The sequence below is a fragment of the Protopterus annectens genome, chromosome 1.part0 (genome assembly GCF_019279795.1).
Source record: "Protopterus annectens isolate FY-2018-M chromosome 1.part0, PAN1.0, whole genome shotgun sequence".
NCBI classification, from domain to species: domain Eukaryota; kingdom Metazoa; phylum Chordata; order Ceratodontiformes; family Protopteridae; genus Protopterus; species Protopterus annectens.
This window is the reverse complement of record NC_056725.1, coordinates 992,960,620-992,979,481: the sequence shown is the minus strand read 5'-3', so window position 1 is coordinate 992,979,481 and position 18,862 is coordinate 992,960,620.

The window sequence follows — 18,862 nt, the reverse complement described above, 5'->3', positions numbered from 1 at the left end:
TGTTACTGTGTGTGAAGTGCCATACATCAGATTCAATGGATTTACCAATGTGCAGTCAAACACCTTGGTTATGATCTCTTGTACATTGCATACTGCCTTGCAGTTAATGGAATAACATTCTTTCTTATTGACATGAATCTGTCCATGGACACATGGGGACCTTTATTGCTATATGACTGTAAGTTATAAAATACAAAACAACAACGAACAAACTGAACCAAAACAGAAAGGCAGCAGGAACTCCGAAACAATCCAAATAAACCCAAAGAAAATTTTATTCATGTAAAGCGCTTTTCATCCCGCTTGTAGCGGGACTTCTTCAGACACAAAGCACTCTGCAATGAACTACTATTTAAAACAAATATTGTAAATAGGCACATACTCCCAATGACCAATCAAAAGCCTAAAACAATAATTATGTAATAATTAATTAGTTAACATTCTTTAAAACTAATACTCAATTTAAATTTGCCACAGATACCAAACAGTGCAACATACAGTATTGTCTGTTCCTATACCCTACAATAACTAACCTAAGTACATGGAATTACACATATTACAAGTACACATACTTTAAAGAATTTTTAAAAAATGTCATATTAATTACAAAACTTTTAAAAGTTAAAAGTACCAATACATGTTCCTTTGTTGCAAAATATTTATAATACTTATAACCTTTCTAAAAATTTATAATAGAAATTACTTATATTGAACAAAATAGGAACTTAAACCAAAAACGTTAAGATGTCTTTGGAAGAATTAAAACAACTTCATAGTGGCTTTATCATATGAATCGACTACTGAGTACTACCTCAGGAGGCTTTTTAACTTCAAAATACACCCATTAGAATATACCTCGTTCAACCCAGGGTAGTGGCAAGCCCTCGTATGCAACTGCCAAACTAATTCTAGTTTCTCTAAAGTTAAAAAGTTGCTTTGAAGTTAAAAAGCCTCTTGAGGTAGTACTCAGTAGTCAATTCATATGATAAAGACACTATGGAGTTGTTTTAATTCTTCCATAGACATCTTAAGATTTTTGGTTTAAGTTCCTATTTTGTACAATATAAGTAATTTTTATTATAATTTTTTAAAAAGGTTATAAGTATTATTAATATTTTGCAGTAAAGGAACATGTATTGGTACTTTTAACTTTTAAAACTTTTAAAAGTTTTGTAATTAATATGACACTTTAAAAATTTTTTTTTAAGTGTGTACTTCTAATATGTGTATTTCTATGTACTTAGGTTAGTTATTGTAGGGTTTAAGAACAGACAATACTGTATGTTGCACTGTTTGGTATCTGTGGCAAATTTAAATTGAGTATTAGTTTTAAAGAATGTTAACTAATTAATTAATTAATTATTGTTTTAGGCTGTTGATTGGTGGTGGGAGTATATGCCTATTTACAATGTTTGTTTTAAATAGTAGTTCATTGCAGTGTGTTTTGTGTCTGAAGAAGTCCCGCTACAAGCAGGACAAAAAGCGCTTTACATGAATAAAATTTCCTTTGGGTTTATTTTACTGATGTGGATTGTTTTGGAGTTCTTGCTGCCTTTCTGTTTTACTGTAAGTTATAACACCAGCACTTGAGAAAATGAGGGTAATATCAAAACAGACATGCATAGTTTTGCACTCTTCCTTGCGGTGTTATGGAAGCTGGTATGCCCATCCACATGTAACAGGCATTTATGCATGCTGATGTCTGCATTATATCAGAGGTGTGCTCTGTTTATCTCTGAAAGATTTCTCTAGCGAGAATAGTAAGAGCTACAGATACTATAGTATGGTGTAGTATAAGAAGTCCGTGCATCCCCCCATATCCAGTTTATGGGCCATAATATTTGCAATGCCCATATCATATCTCTATCAATTCAGAACTGATCCATCAGTTGCTTGCCTGGTCCATAAGATAGTGATACATTGTCCTCTGCTTATACCATTTTTGATCATGCTGTCAGCAGTCACATCATGCTCCAGGTTGGAGGAAAGGTCAGATGTTGGATATTAAAAGCTTCTCTTCTAAACATGTTAACTAGTCGCAACTTCACAAATTTTGGCACAACTTTTGCCTTTATGATCAAATGCAAGCAGTTGTTTGACATTTTTCCTGATAACTATAAACAAATTATTTTTTGCTCAGACATTGATTTGTATGTCGCTGTGCACTCATTATGCAATGTATCGTAATTTACTAGTCATTATATGATAATTTAAATAGCCTGTTTCCCATATCCATTCTTTCTTCGTCTTTAGCACTATCTAGTTCTAGGAATAGCTATAAAGTCATGTCTACTTGATTTCAATGCAATAGCAAGCTGCACAGTATAAGATGACTATGAATCCCATCATATTGTTTAATGGAAAATTATAGAAACATTAATACCTAATATGGGGACATTTACATTTTTATGTATTATTTATTCAGCCCATTTAGATCATTCAATGTCTTTAAGTTATTAATATTTCCTTGAGCCACTTGTAACCATAATCAATGCACTCAATAATAAATGTTTGCCTTTAATTGTGCCTATATATATATGCACATCTGTCATTAATTTGTTCCCCCACATAACTTACTCATGCTTTCAGAAAAATATGTTTATAGAATAAGAAGATTTATATAATTCCTTTCATGAGGTGCCCCCACATACCACACAACAATCACCATCTTAGCTCCTTATGACTCTCCCTTTCCAATATGTTTCTTCATTCAGTCTCCCAATGCTTTTTTAAACCCACTAAGATTCAGGATGATAATTCATTACCATATATGATAATGTAATATATGATAATTTATTAGAGACTACAACTGATGTTTCATACATCCAAAGAATGGCATATCCATTGCAGTTCTGAATCGTGCCACCTAGATGTTTTAGACCATGGGAATAATATAGGCATAGCTATCACCAAGGTGTAGGGTAAATGAGCCCATGCCAGTGTCTGTAATTCTGTCCTAGCAGCACATAATGGGGCTACAAATGCACTTGAAAAAGATTTGGTTAAAATATTTCTTTCCACATGATATGCAGTGTCATTCTATGCAACTAAAACAGGATTACAAAAGCTAGCTTGACATCATTAGTGTTACATGATAGCACTGTCATTCTCTGATTACCCCTATATATTTTAAAGCCATTAAATTGCACATCTGCCTTGATATAGCATAACTATCTGATTAACCTATTGATTATTTTCTGATGTTACTTCACCAAGTTACAAATAACTATAGTTTTAATTGGAAGTTATTTTTCACACAACTTTCAGTTAAAAATATGAAATATCAGCACTGATTTTGTTACAACTTATTCCAAATAAAAGGAATTACATTATAGGATGACAATTTTATAGCTTTATTGGTTCAAACACATATTCATTCTAAACTCCACATTAAGTAGTAGTAGTAGTAGTAGTAGCAGCAAAAATGAAGGAGCACTGCAGAATATAAAACAGTTTTATTCAAATAGGAAACAAAATTTGATTTAATTAGTTTGCAAAATGGATCTACTACAACTGCGTGCACACTAGTCACTCATAATATACTTGTTCATTGCCACTTGCTCAAAAATGCAAGTGTTATATCTCTCAGTACCTCATTCTTTCTTAATTACTTAGTCCTCCCAACACCCACCCCTGTGAAACTGTATAGCCATAAATATACCCTAACTCTAACCCTAAAACTCCCACCGAGTTTGTAATCTAACCAGGGTCCTCAACTCCTTAACTCTACAACTCCTCTCTCTCTCTCTCTCTCTCTCTCTCTCTCCCTATCCTAAAGTATTTGCTTGTTGTGTAAACCTAAAAACTCCACTCCCTCTCCCTAATCCTAAAGTCCCCAATCGCTCTCTAAACCTAAAACTACAATACTCCTTGCAAACCACAAAATTCATGGTTACTCCTTAAACTGAGAGCTATGTTGACCCTCATTATCTCTAAAATCCCAATCACTGCATAGCCTTAAACTCATCTTCTTGACAGAACTCATTTCCTTCTCTCTTACCCTAAATCTCCTTCTGATGCCCCTGCACTGGCCTGTCATCAAGGAGCCTCAATGTTCACCACTGGCAACAATGACAGACGTACACAATCTGAGTATTACAATTACCCACACAGTAAAGTGCAATTTCCCTAAAGAGTACACAGAGATCACAGTCAGTCTGGGACTAGTTTCTCCTTCTTTCTCCAGATCCCCAATAAGATTTCCAATAAGACACTCCACTGGCACAGCTATAGAGTTGAGAGCTCAGCTGAGTGGTTAAGCCAAAATCTCCAGCACCCACTCTGTCCAACCATTGCTTCATGTCCTTGCCCAAGTAGCTCTCAAGCACACACTTTGAGATTTGATTTATGTACAAGGACACACATGTGAAAGGCTGGCACAGGTTTACTAGCTATGCCTCCTTCTGCCCAGACTATAAGGTAGTTATCACTGCCACCAACCACTCTTATCAGCTACTCTAGGCCCTAAACAAAGGGTGTCCAATCCTACTGTGTAATGTTACTAATAATCAAAATGGTAGTTTTGACCAAGCACTAGGCTATTAGGAGTGGCCTGTACAATGTCACCAAATACATATGCAAGTACTCTAAGAGCTTAAATAATGCTCACAAATATCAGCCACAAAGATAGGTTTTAAATATATTTAGCAATAAATAATAAAAGAACAAGACAATACTCAGAAAACTAACACAGTTACTTCATAGTTCAAAATCACAGAAAATATGTTAAAATAACATAGCAGGACAGTCTAAACTAATCTTTATTATATTCCTATCTATATCTAAAAGAGATATGATGCCCTAAATCTTACTTACAGCAAAGCAAGTGCAGATAGTGATGATAATAAGTGGATGTTTCCACATCAAAGACAAAATACAAAAAGCACAGTGTCTCTCTGAGAGAGTTCTTAAATCAATATCAAATATTACTGCTGGGTTAGCTTGGATGATATCACTTTTTGCCACCTGACTTCAGTTCCCAAGCTAAACCAGAAACCTAACAGAATTTAACATCTCTGTGTTAAAAATACACATCTCTCAGATGTTTGCTTAGATCTTGGAAGTCATAAAACAATAAAACTCTTTTACATTTTAGACCTAGTAATTAGTTTTCTCCAAGACAATACAAAAAAGTCTAGCTCTAGACATTGTGTCTGCTACAGAATTTAAACTGAGATATAACATCTTATGTTTATGGCCCAGCTATAAAGTAACTTAGCCTCAACTATTCTTAAGTTTTGCAGGTTAATCTTCTATGATCCAGTAGGGTATGCTGTCGTTACATCTTAGCTCAGTACATAACACACACTTCTGTATAAATCATATCAATATTTTCAAATGACATAGAATGATTTCCAAAATTCCAGATAACTGGGCTGGCAGTGTCACACTCCCTATTTCTTCTCTGAACCTAAATCCCCTTCCCCACTGCTGCCCTAATCTACAATCCCACCCCTCCCACTCCCTCATCACGGCTGCTGCACTTACTTCACTCAAACGTAATTAGTGTTTTCAGATAAGGTGCTCTGCCTACTTGCCCAATCTCATAATAGCTTTACTTTGAGTAGCAGCTCATGTGTGCTACAAGATACACAAGTCCCTGGCTTTAAGACAGTGGATTTCTAGTGATTTGGGATTGAGCACTTGTAGTAAAACCTTGCAAATTATAACATTATTAGTGCATTATTACAGAACTTTTACGTTTCACACATGACATGATCTAGAGACTAAATAGATGGACAGAATACAACAGACAGTGAGGCACTTCAGTGACAATGGCCCACTAAAGTTGTAATTTTGACAATGGTCATCTGAACTACAATATAAACAATGAGCTTTTATCTTTTCAGAACCCATGAAAATTGTTTTCTGTAGCCCTAGGTTCACAATGGTTTTCTGGAAATATAATTTGCCTGTTGCCAAATATTCAGTCTAAATTGTATAGGTAGCAAAGCACTTTTAGTCACTTTCTTCCAATATAATACTTTAAATCAGAAACATAAATTATACATCATATTCTTTCCATATGTATCATATTGCCCTTTTGAGGAAAATAGCATTGCTGGTGGTGTGATCATTATGCCTAAGTTAGTATCTGTCTCTCTATATATTACAGCAATTTTCAAACAGGATCTGCATTGTATGGTATGTTAATATGACTTGTTGCCCACTCCCAAATATTTGTTATTTCACTTCTAGCCTAAATCTTTGTTCTTTTAATTTTCCCAGTATTTGTGAAAAATATGCCAGAGCATTGAGTACCTGCCAGCTGTACCCAGTGCACACATGACCTTACTACATGCTCTTGTAGTTTATTTATATGAGAGATTATTGATACATACACAAAGTTTCAGACCTACTTAATAGAAACTTGATAATACTTGTCTTATACTAAATGTAGCCAAAAGTAAAGTGGTGCTCTGTTCAAGAGACACTGTAATTGAACCCATCAACCCCAGCCACATAATCCTTTGTAACAATTATATTTTATTGATCTTCCCTTTAATGATAGTTCTCAACAGCGTGTTTCCTGTCTGAAATTCTCACTGTGCATAAAATCATTTATCCTGAAAAAATATATACTTGATTTTGTTTATAAAGGTAGAATGTTTATGGGAGACTATTAGAAATACTTCAGCTGGAATTTTATTTTCCTGGTCATCTTTTTTCTAATGTACATTTTTACTAGTCTTCACTGTTCTCAGCTCTTAGGTTTGAATAATAATACAAAGCTTTTGATAGCTTTGCTCCTGGGCTTCACTTTTAAATTTACCACTGGATCTCTCCAAAGTGTCTGTATTAGGCCGAAATCACCATTATGTATATATGTATGTTATATCTTATGTCTCCATACTACTTTTAATATTTTCCCAACAAACATTTATTATATTTGTATTTGTTTTATTCTATTTTTAGCAGTAAATCTGAATGAATAGAGGATTGGTGAGAGATGCTCCAAAGCAATGTGCATATATGTTGCAGTATACATTCAGTATATAACAACTGTAAACATATAGGTGTTTTTGGGAAGAAAACACACCAAACAAATTAATTATAAATTGCAGGTGTTGTATACAACAGTATAAGGCATCATGTGACAAATTTTATTGGACAAATAATATTTCACTTATTTTATAGGGAACAAATTGCAAGATAAAGATATTAGTAAACCAGTCACAGGTATATAAGGGTGGGTAAGCTAAAATGAAGTATATGAAATAAGTGGATGTAATAAAAAAAAGGAATAGAGGAAGGGAATTAAACAAAGCTAATAAAGTCAGAATGTAGGGATACGTATGACTGGGTTTTGGTTCATGGATCTTATCTGTGTGGTTTGATTAAATTTTGAATGATCTGCTGGGGAGTTTTTTACTGGGTTTGTTTAGAATGTTTTGAATTAATTTGAATTGTGTAGAAGTAGAGTTTCTGACAGTTCCACCCATTTTAGTTTCTGAAGTACTTAGTAATGGTGGGATCTAGTTAGTAGCAAATGTGGTTATTTTATGAGAATTTTATTTATATTTAAGTAACAACATGTTTTGCATGTTTGTAAAATGTAGCTGTGTATAATAGAATGGGGAGAAAACTGCATTTGTTGTTGCTTGTTTAGCTTGTTCATTTAGAAATTATATATTTTTTGTATAACATTACCAAGTTTCCTATGAGTTTGCTTTGAATGATATAAGTGATATGGTACTCAAATTTCAGTTTATAGTCTGATTATGCCAATTAATTCTGTATGATAAACCTGTTCTGTGACTATACTGTTAATTGATGGTCGAAGTCTTGCTTGGTATCGTTGCTATTTTAAAGGCAACATATGACAAATTGTACTCGACAACTTGTCATATGTCAACAAAGCCAAACACTGAAGAAAAATGCAAGACCAGCTGCTCCTCTAATTAAACTTTATTAAAGGATTAAGCACTTTTGTCGGAATGTAACTCTAGACTTCGTCAGAATCCACTTTACCTTCCAAACAGAACTTGTTTAAATACTAAACCAGTAAGTATCACATGACCAAGTCCAAATAAAATATTCAATTAAACAATCCAATGTTTTTAAAAAAACTAATAATTTAAAAATAAACACACCAAAATATTTCAGTTATAAAAATAAAACTTATAAACTATATGTTGTTGTTGTCTTTCGGCTTTTCCTGGTTAGGGGTCCCTACAGTGGAACTCCGGTCCGCTAATGATTGGTAGTAGATTTTGATGAACGCCAAGGTGCCAGCTTAATGTTCAACCTTCAATAAAGGCACACCCATAAACCATATAAAATGTGTAAAACACTCCATTCTATAGATTGTATGACTTTAAATTCAAAATACTAGCTATAGATATATGTTCATTTAAACCCGGGGAAACATTTGCATTTAACTTGATTTGCCATTTCATTTCCATGTATTCAATCAGATCTTCCCATGGTCCACCTCTAATATTCTGAAAAACAATATCTACACCAAAAAAGGTAAAGGAATGTTCAGGATAAATTTGAATATGCTTATACAATGAGTTCTTTCCATTTTTGTTTTTTATATCTAACCTGAGCTCCTAAATATGTTCTTTAAATTTTCACTTGGTTTTTCCTATGTAGAAACCAGCACATTGTAAACATTTTGCCAAATATATAATTCCTTGCGAATTACATGTACAGTGAAAGGAAGTATATATTTTGCGAACCCAATATTGATTATAGCCCCTTCTAAAATAAATTTACATTAGCTCCAGCACCCACATTTGAAGGTACCCCTCTTTTTATTAGACCAATTACCTGTCATCTTTCCTCCTTCAAGATATCCCTTAATAGACCTCCCCAGCCTGCACACCATACAGGGTCTTGCTCCCAGACAGTCTGTTACTTTTCGAAAACAGGAAATATTTTCCAATTTTTTAAAACAATACTAAATATTCTATCAGAGTTCACAGTATAAATTGTGATAAAGGCACAGTCAAACCTTTTATTATCATTGATAATACCAGTATAATTAGACTTACTTTGTACAGGATTCATATCACTCATTGGAAGAGGAATAATAGAACCTTTTCTTCTTTTTAAACTTATTTCACTTTTTATACTACTCACCAAGGCTTCAGGGTACTCCCTAGCATAAAACATTTCTGCTAATTTATATCTCTCCAGGTCACATTCATGCTCCTCTGACATCATTTTGGCTAAATAGAAAAATTGTCCTATCACCACACCCCTTTTAATATGTTGAGGGTGACAACTAGAGTAATATAACAAAACATTCGGGTAATGAGGTTTACGAAAAATGTTGGTAGTTGTCTTTTGGTGGGAATAGTTTTTAGACACTAATACATCTAAATAACTTATACTGTCAGCACTGTAAGAATAAGTGAACCTTAGAAAAGATGTGGTAGAATTAAAGTACCTTATCAAATTTTCTTTTTTTTTCAATAATCTTTATTTTCCTTTTGAAGAAAAATAGTACATATATAAATATATATATATATATATATATATATATATATATATATATATATATTCCAACTTTTACATAATGGCACATATGGAGATAGTATACAATAGAGAATTGACAGTGACAGGGAAGGCCACAAAAAAACAACTATTTACATTATATACAGAGGTGCTTTACAGACAGTATTATCATATATTATGAGCAACACTTATACTGTACAGTCATAACCAGTGTTTACTAAATGTGGGGATGTATGTGTATCCCTAGGCTCTACTACTGTGTACAGCTGTGTGTTTTTTGTGTTAGTTTATGCTAAGATGATGTTAAAGGTTGTTCACAATTTTTTAGATTTTTCAAGTTTTTATTTCCTTTATTATTTACCATCTTGTATGCTAGAAGATGTTTTATGGCCATCTTTTTGAATCCCTCCCAAGTAATATTTATAGGGTGTAATCATTTGGATGCTATATATAGCTTCATTAGTAAGTTTGATTGGTTTCCAGTTATGTTTGTTGGAGGGATATGAAGTAGTGTAATTCCCATGTTAGTGTTGAGTTCTCATAACCTATTTTTAATTGGATTTTTAGGGAGTTCCATAACTTATACACACACTTACAACTCCAGAAGACGTGGATTAAATCTGTCTCTTGATTTTTTCAATGAAGGCAGTTTGGTGATTTGGATGTGTTAAATTTGTGAAGTATTGTAGGTGTCAAGTATGTGTTATTATTAATCATAAGTTGTGTATGTCAGTTTTTTTAAGAGGTATTGTTTTCAGAGTTAGTTTAATAGCATGTCTCATCTGTTGTTCATCAATAGAGGTTTTTAATTTCATCCAGTAGTCAGAAAAAAGGAGAGCATTTTGATATTTAATTTCACTTATTATTGTATGTGTATTAGATATTTTTTTTCTTCTAGATAAAATAACATTCCAAAGTGAAACACAATTATCTATGTCCCTATTGTGTAGGCTGCTATTTTGAAGGTAACTGGAACAAAGTTCTTTAATTTGTCTTAGTATGACTGTGGATGATTTAGGCAAGTTAAGTTTATTTCTCATTTCTTTGATTGTACAGTCGTGATAAGGGTAGATGTCTTGCATTCTTTTGTCTTTTAATAAAGGAAAAGTGCTAAGCTCTAACATTGTGTTATTAATTTTCAAATTTGGGTTTTTATGTAAAGGTTGCAGAATTTCCATCGCTGACCTGAGATTTAAGGAAGAAAAAAGGTTCTGTGTTATGGTAAGAGTGTTCTTTTTCTTTTTGGCTTTTCCCGGTTAGGGGTCACCACAGTGGAACTCCGGTTTGCTAATGATTGGCAGTAGATTTTTTTTATGGTGCCAAGTTTTCAGCCTGACGCCCATCCTTCAGCAAAGGCACGCCCATTCATGCATGTCTTTTGGAGGCCACTCAACCACGGGGAGGACATGCAGACTCCACACAGAAGGCACTAAAGGTTCTATAATATTGTAAACTTGTATTTCTTTTTTATTTAGAAAGGGGAAAGCTTTGGGGTTAATGCCTAGTGCAATAGTGTACCTGAAATATATTGGTACCCAGGGAGGAGTCCAAGTGTTAGGTGTCGGGTTGTGCTCAACTATTCTCAGTATTCTATTCATATTAATAATAGAATAATAGAGTTTAAAGTCTGGAAGATTTAACCCCCCCCCCTTTGATTTGGGGAGGGATAATTTTTTATTTGAAATTCTTGTTTTTTTTTTTTTTTGGTTCCCATATAAATTTATGCAGAAAGGTATGTAATTGACTGAAGAATTTATTGTGTACAATTATTTGCAATGTCATGAATATGTATGTTATTCTGGGTAGTATGTTCATTTTAATTATTGATATCTTGGACAGGAAAGGTGGGTTACGGCTATTCCATCTTTTCCAATCTTGTATTATATTTTGCCATTTGTGTACTATATTATGCTGATAGAATTCCTTCTTATTCTTAAAAAAAGTAATTTCCAGATATTTCATTTCTTGTTTTATTTTAATTGTATCTATGAATGGAAATAGTGAAATAAACTTGGGGGGTCTTAAAGGAAATATATTGGTTTTATTAAAGTTTAATTTGTAGTTGGATATGAATGAGAATTGTTCAATTGCTTTTATTATTTTGGTTATATCTGAGCTTGGAGTAGTGAAATATATGTTTAGGTCATCAGCGAAGGTGGTAAGAAAGACTTTAAAATTGATGTTGGAGGATTATAGTACATATTTTGTTTAATGTGTAGAAAAAAGGGTTCAAGGTATAGGTTAAACAGGAAAGGCGATAGTAGACATCCTTGCCTCATTCCGTTTTTTTTATCATGATTCTGTTTGATAAGGTTTTATTTATGTATAAGGTTGTATAGGGTTGCTATATAATATTTTAATTATTTGAATGAATTTATTAGGAAAATCACACAACTATCAAATGTGTTGTATGCATCTACTACCATTGTATACATGTGGGAGTTTCTTTGGTTTGTGAATGCTTTTAGTGCTTCTAGGGTTAAAGTATTGTCACTAGTTTGTCTATATGGTGTGAAGCCAGATTGCTCTGGAGAAATGATTTTAGCTATAATATTTTTCATTCTGTTGGCTATTATTGATGTAAGGATCTTTATGTCCAAATTTAGAAGTGAAATGGGTCTATAGTCATCCGGGTTTTTAAGGTCTGATTGTTCTTTTAGTATAAAAATAGTTTTCAAGGCATTGGAGTGGATATCATTTATATTGTTGTTTATTATGTAGTTTAATACATGGTATAGTATTTCAGCCACAATGGGTGTAAAGCATTTGTAGAATTCAGGTGTGAGACCATCCAGTCCTGGAGCCTTGTGAAGCTTTAATTATTTAATTGTTGTAGTGATTTCATTAAGTGAAATAGGTTCAGTTAACATTTTCTGTTGGTTTATGTCTAATTTAGGGAATCTTAATTTTGAGAGGAAAGTGCCCTGTCTTCCTTTGTGGTCTGTAGGGTTTGTTCCCCATAGATCTGAGAATAGATTTGTTCAACTATTTTTATTTCTTAATTTTTTTGTAAATCTTCTGTCTCTGTAGTTAATTTCCATTATTCTAGGTACGTTTTTGTGTTGAGTGATAAGTCTGACTAATGCTTTGGGCGGGATTTGGACTCCTGAATAGTTAGTTACATTTGTTATTTCATGAAATTATATATTTTTTGCTTCAATCAAGTACAAATCTCTTTGTAGTTTTAGAATAGTATCTTCAGTTTGACTGTTAAAGTTGTTTTGTAGTTCCTTTTCTAACTGTTCTATTTTTTCTTTTAATACTCGCTCCTCTTTTAGTTGCATTTTTTATAGTATGATGCTTTATTAATGAAGATTCCTCTGATTTGTGTTTTTGTTGAGGCCCATTCTATATCTAATTGTACCCGGGTGTTAGAGATATTTATGATGGTTGTTAACAGTGATTCAACCTCTTTTATCACATCTGGTTTGGTAAGCAGATTGGAATTCAATGACCAGTTATAGCCTATGTTGGCTAGGTACTGTTTATTGTCCCACCTAATATTCAGTGTGATTTTAGAATGATCCGAGAGGAATCTGGTGTGTATGTATGATGTTACTTCCATGTTGAGAAATATGTCTGAGATTAAGAAGAAGTGTATTCTTGCCCACATTTTGTGGCATTGTGAATAGAAGGAAAATTTTCCAGATTTATTATCATTTCCCTCATATTTGAATGGGTCACATAGTTTGAAGTCTTGTTTAAGCTCATTAAGTGCTATTGTGCCATGTTTATTGTATGAGTGGTTTGGATTAGATCTGTCCTTATCTGGGTTTTGATAGGCATTCCAGTCACCTCCAACTAAAATATAGTAGTCTTTAAATCGGGTTAGAATCAGCTAAAGCGACATAAGGAAGTAGTGTTGATTATTACAAGGTGCATATATACTGAGCACTATTATAGGTTTCAGAATAGCAGAATTATTGAAGGTTACATAACATCACCTTCCATCTTTATCGGAGCCAGTTTTAAGTATCTTATCTTGAAAGTGTTCTTTAATTATTATTGCTACTCCAGCGCTGTTTGATTTTTTCCCCTGAGGATATAATTTGCCTTATCCGTTTTTTCTTACCAGTTTTTGTCCACTGTTCTGTTGTTAAGTGTGTTTCTTGAATTAGAATAAGATTGGCTTTGGTTTTCAAGGTGAGGTGTAGAAATAGGTTTCTTTTTGCTTTAGTTTGCAGTCCCTTAACTTTCCACACTTCTATCTCCCACATCTATTTTGTTAAAGTTGTTTGTCATATGTGTAAAGGTATACTAATTATGTCTGATAATTTTTGTATGTGTTGCTACAGATGTTTTGTATGAAGCACCTGTATATTCCTGTCCCTAACCAATGCCTACCTACTATCTCTCTGGACCAAGAATAAAAGGGGGGGGGGGGTTTAAGAGTTTACATTTTCCTCTACTGTTTAAACATGTGCACTCTTTAAATAGTGGTTTTATACAGTCAGTCCCCCTTAAGATACTAAACCAATGTGGAGAAAGCTTAACATACAAGTTCTCTAATCAACACCACCACTATGTACTATTCCCTAGCCCCTTATTTAAACTGTTGAACTTTAACAAGGGTATTCCTAAACTGTAAATGCTTTCAGTTATATAACAAAAAGCCTAACTGTTTTTTCTTTCAACTCTTAGATTAATAATTGGGTTGATAAACAGATTTCTTATTTTGAGTATAGCATATTAGACAATAACATCTATTTAACAGTTTAACATATTTACATCAGTGTATAACGTTTCCATTTTTCTTCTACAGTTGCTATTAGCTTGCAGTTTAACTGTTGCAGTTTTAAGCTAATGTATAGAAATCTTTTATTCATTCTCAAAATTTTGCATTATTTATAGTTCAGTGTCAAATTCAGATAAAAAAAATAAATAAATAAATAATCCAGGATTCACAACATCTACAGCTAATTACTAATTTAATGCTGTTAACTAGATTTTATGTCTAGCCAGACATTACATATATATTTGACATGCATGTTTGGACCATACCTATGACAATTACTCATGTTAATAAGCAGTCAGAATCTATTTAGTTTTCCCTTATCACAGTAACTATTTAATATCTTCTTATGCTAGTGAGAGATAAAACCATTTTTATTTCTGCTGTGCAACGTTTGTTCAAGCTGTTACAAAAATGTCATTAGTAGTTTTTCAGTATGGTTATCATAGAGAATCATCAGTTTTTACTCAAGAATGTCTTTACATTTTTTTGGAACACAGTATCTTTTTCTTCAGGTCATTGTGTAGATCTTGCAGGTTGCATTGAAGCAGTATTTGCCCTTATTCGTTATTTATGGTTTCTGTCTCATTTGATTTACATTACCTAGTATTATCATTGTTTTCTTACTGGGACCCATTCTGGATATACAGTGAGGCTATCAAGATCATAGGGGGAAGGAATTCACTTGCAAAATCCTGGAAACTGGTTCCATCTTGAAATCTGCATATAAGGAAAGGCTGCTTGATTTTTGGTTCCTACCTGTTTTTTTCCTTTCCTTTTCCTTCACTCCATGTGGCTGTAGCTGACAGATTGGAGGCCTAGGAACCAAGGACAAGTCTGCATGTGAAGATTCCTCTGTAAAGTAACTTTAGTTCAGTCTATTTTCCACTCAAAGACCATTTTTCATTTTTATATCATTCTATCACGTTTCTAGTGGAGGTACCTGTTTGAGGACTTCTTGAAAAGTCTCTTTTGCCTCTTTTGGGTTAGTGACTGAGTATTATATATCCTTAAATAAAAAAAATCAGCAAGTTTGGATACTTAATTTGGAATTTAATTTTTTTTTTCTGTCAGGAACCTGCAGAATGGAGATAGAAGTTGTTTTGCTTGCCGTATCTGGATGGAAAGGTCTTAGGAAAAGGAAATTCTATTATTGTTCCAAGTAAGTGAACCCTTCTTTTTTGCTGTTATCAGGATTTTTGTAACATCTTGGTAATTTAACATTTTAATATATACAGGTTTGGGTCTCATTGGTGATTGGACTTCTTTCAGAGCTCTGGGAGCTCTTTCAATTACTATTTGTTGTGCTTCTTCAGATTCATCTAATAGCATTTTTAATATTTGTTGGATAGTTGTAACTAGATTGTTGTGTGTAACTGTTTCTGGTATTCCCCTGATGATTATATTATTCCGACGTGACCTTGCTTCGAGATCTATTATTTTGGCTTGTATGTTCTGCAGTTCTTTATCAATAGAATCAGTTCTTTGTAGTATAGAGTCCATTTTTATTTCATTTTCCAGTATTTTTGCCTCTGATTTCTCCATTCTGGTCAGAATTTGGTTAAATGATTCTCCAAATGTTTTGAATTGTAAGGAAAGGTCTTGTTTTGCCTGCTGTATAGGTAATAAGCCAGTTTTAATGTCCTCTAAATTAGCTGGCTGGTCTGTCTTATTTTTATTAGTAGTTTTTGTGGTATCCAATTGTGTTGTCGTCTTCTGTCTTTTAATAGTTGTGTCCTTTTCTGGTGATGCTAAACCAGAATATTTTGTCTTAGTTGTTAGAGTTTCCATGTTATTTTCTTCCTTTGACATCTTGTTGTTTGGTGTGTTTTCAGACTTTGTAGTTAGCTGCAGGGCCTCAATACCACATGGCATCAGCTGTAGTCCAGATCTTAAGTAATCCTTTTGGTTTTTAAGAGTTTCTATTCCTTCTCTGACATTCTTTTGATGTTGCTGAGTGACTTAAGTAGGCTTTTGGTTTTATTTCTGCAATTTTTGTTCTTTGTAGTCTTCTGGATCGATTTTTATTCAGGGTATTTCAGAGAGCCAGGTATTAGCAGTGCTCATAGAACTGCAGCCATCTTTGTCCCCACCTTATCAAATTTTCAATTTCCTTTTTTGTTATCTCCCATGCTATAAATATGTCATCTAACAAATGAACATATAACAAACATCCAATTGTGTCCTCAATATTTGGTATCCCAAAATACACAAAGACATAAAGGACCCCCAATGAGGCCTATTGTTAATGCAGGCACTTAAAAAATACATGCTTTGGTGAAGTACATAGATATGATGTTGAAATCTTTCTTAGATGGTTATTTTAATTTATGTAAGGATTCCTGGGATTTTTTATACAAGTTACAAAAATAAGCTAGTCTGACAATTTGTGGTTTATAACAATCACCATTATAAATTTATTTAATGTGATACCACATGAGCAGGGCTTAGAGTGGTTCAGGGAATTTTTGGTTGAGTCAGGAAAATTGACTAATGATGAGATCAATGTGCTGGTTCTTTTAATGGAGCTAGTTTTGGATTATAATTTTGTTTATATAGAAGGCCAACATTTTCAACAGAAAAGAGGCATTGCACTGGGGGTGGCATGTGCTCCCCTATATGCTAATATAGTGATATTACAATGGGAGAAATATTTTGTGGTAAATTTTCCTATTGGAAAGTCCTGGAAAGTATATGTTCATTTTTTATATGAAATATTTATAGTGTGGGAGACAACAAAAAATTAAATTGAAAATTTGATGAGGTACTTTAACTCTACCATGTCTTTTCTAAGGTTAACTTATTCTAACAGTGCAGACAGTAAACATTATTTAGATGTATTAGTGTCTAAAGACTATTTCAACCAAAAGATAACTACCAACAGTTTTCATAAACCTTATTACTCAAATGCTTTGTTACATTATTCTAGATGTCACACCCAACATATTAAAAGGGATGTGATAAAAGGACAATTTGTCTATTTAGCCAAAATGATTTCAGGGATCATGAATTTGACCTGGAGAGATGTACATTAGCAGAAATATTTTATGCTGGGGTATCCTGAAGCCTTGGTGAGTAGTATAAAAAGTGAAATACGTTTAAAAACAAGATAAGGTACTATTATTCCTCTTCTAAGGAGTGATATGAATCCTGTACAAAGTAAGTCTAATGATATTGGTGTTATCAATGATAATAAAAGGTTTGATTGTGCCTTTATCACAACTTACACAGTGGACTATGATAGAATATTTAGTATTGTTTTAAAAACTGGAAAATGTTTTCCTATTTTGGAAAAGTAACAGACTCCTTGGGAGTAAGACTCTGTATGGCATACAGGCTGGGGAGGGTCTATTAAAGGATATCTTGATGGAGGAGCGATGACATGTAATTGGTCTAATAAAAAAAGGGGTACCTTCAAATGTGGGTGCTGTAGCCAATGTAAATTTATCTTAGAAGGAGCTATGATCAATACCGGGGTTCACAAAATATATACTCCTTTTCATTTTACATGTAATTCACAAGGAATTATATACTTAGCAAAATGTTTACAATATGCTGTATCTATATAGGAAAAACCAAGCAAAATTTTAAATAACGTATTTAGTATCACAGGTTAGATATAATAAACAAAAATGGAAAAAACTCTTTGTATAAGCATATTCAAATTTATCCTGAACATTCTTTTACCTTTTTTGGTGTAGATATTTTTTTTTTCAGATTGTTAGAGGTGGACCATGGGAAGATCTGATTGAATATAAGGAAATGATGTGGTAAATCAAGTTAAATGCAAAAGCTTCGCCGGGTTTAAATGAACATATATCTATAGCTAGTATTTTGCATTTAAACTCATACAATGTAGAGAATGGAGTGTTTTACACATTGTGTATGATTTATAAGTTTTATTTTTATAACTGAAATATTTTGGTGTGTTTATTTTTAAATTATTAGTTTTTAAAAAAAAAACATTGGATTGTTTAATTGAATATTTTATTGGGAATTGGTCATGTGATACTTACTGGATTAGTATTTAAACAAGTTCCATTTGGGAGGTACAATGGATTCTGAAGAAGTCTAGAGTTAAATTCCGACTAAAGCGCTTAATCCTTTAATAAAGATTGATTAGAGGAGCTGCTGGTCCTGCATTTTTCTTCAGTGTTTGGCTTTGTTGATTTGTGGTTCTCAGTTTTTTCATGTGCTGGTGAACGTCATATGTTTGTGGTATTTAAAATGATACTGGACTCCAATATCCATTTTTTAGCGACTGAATTCCCAATACTATTCTAGCATGTCCAAAGGTCAGTTGTCAATCTCCTCTCTGGTCCAGCTGGTGAATCTGGGAACCTTGAGGCAATGTTACAACTGCCTCATGTACACAGACAACCCTCTCCTCCTCCCAACAAATTCCAACACATGTGAGAGATGCAACCATATAGCCAAACTGGAGGCTAAGCTCTATCAACTCAGTACTGGCGTAACCAGTCAGGAGGAGAAGGAAACCACACTCACTACAATTCCAGTCTCACATAGACCTACCACGACAGCAAACCAAACACATAAACACACAAAAACATACTCGGAGGCTCTAAATAAAAATCTGCCTAAGCAACAGAGACCTCCAAAGCAGACACCCAAACAACCGCTACCCCAAAACAAAACACATGCAAC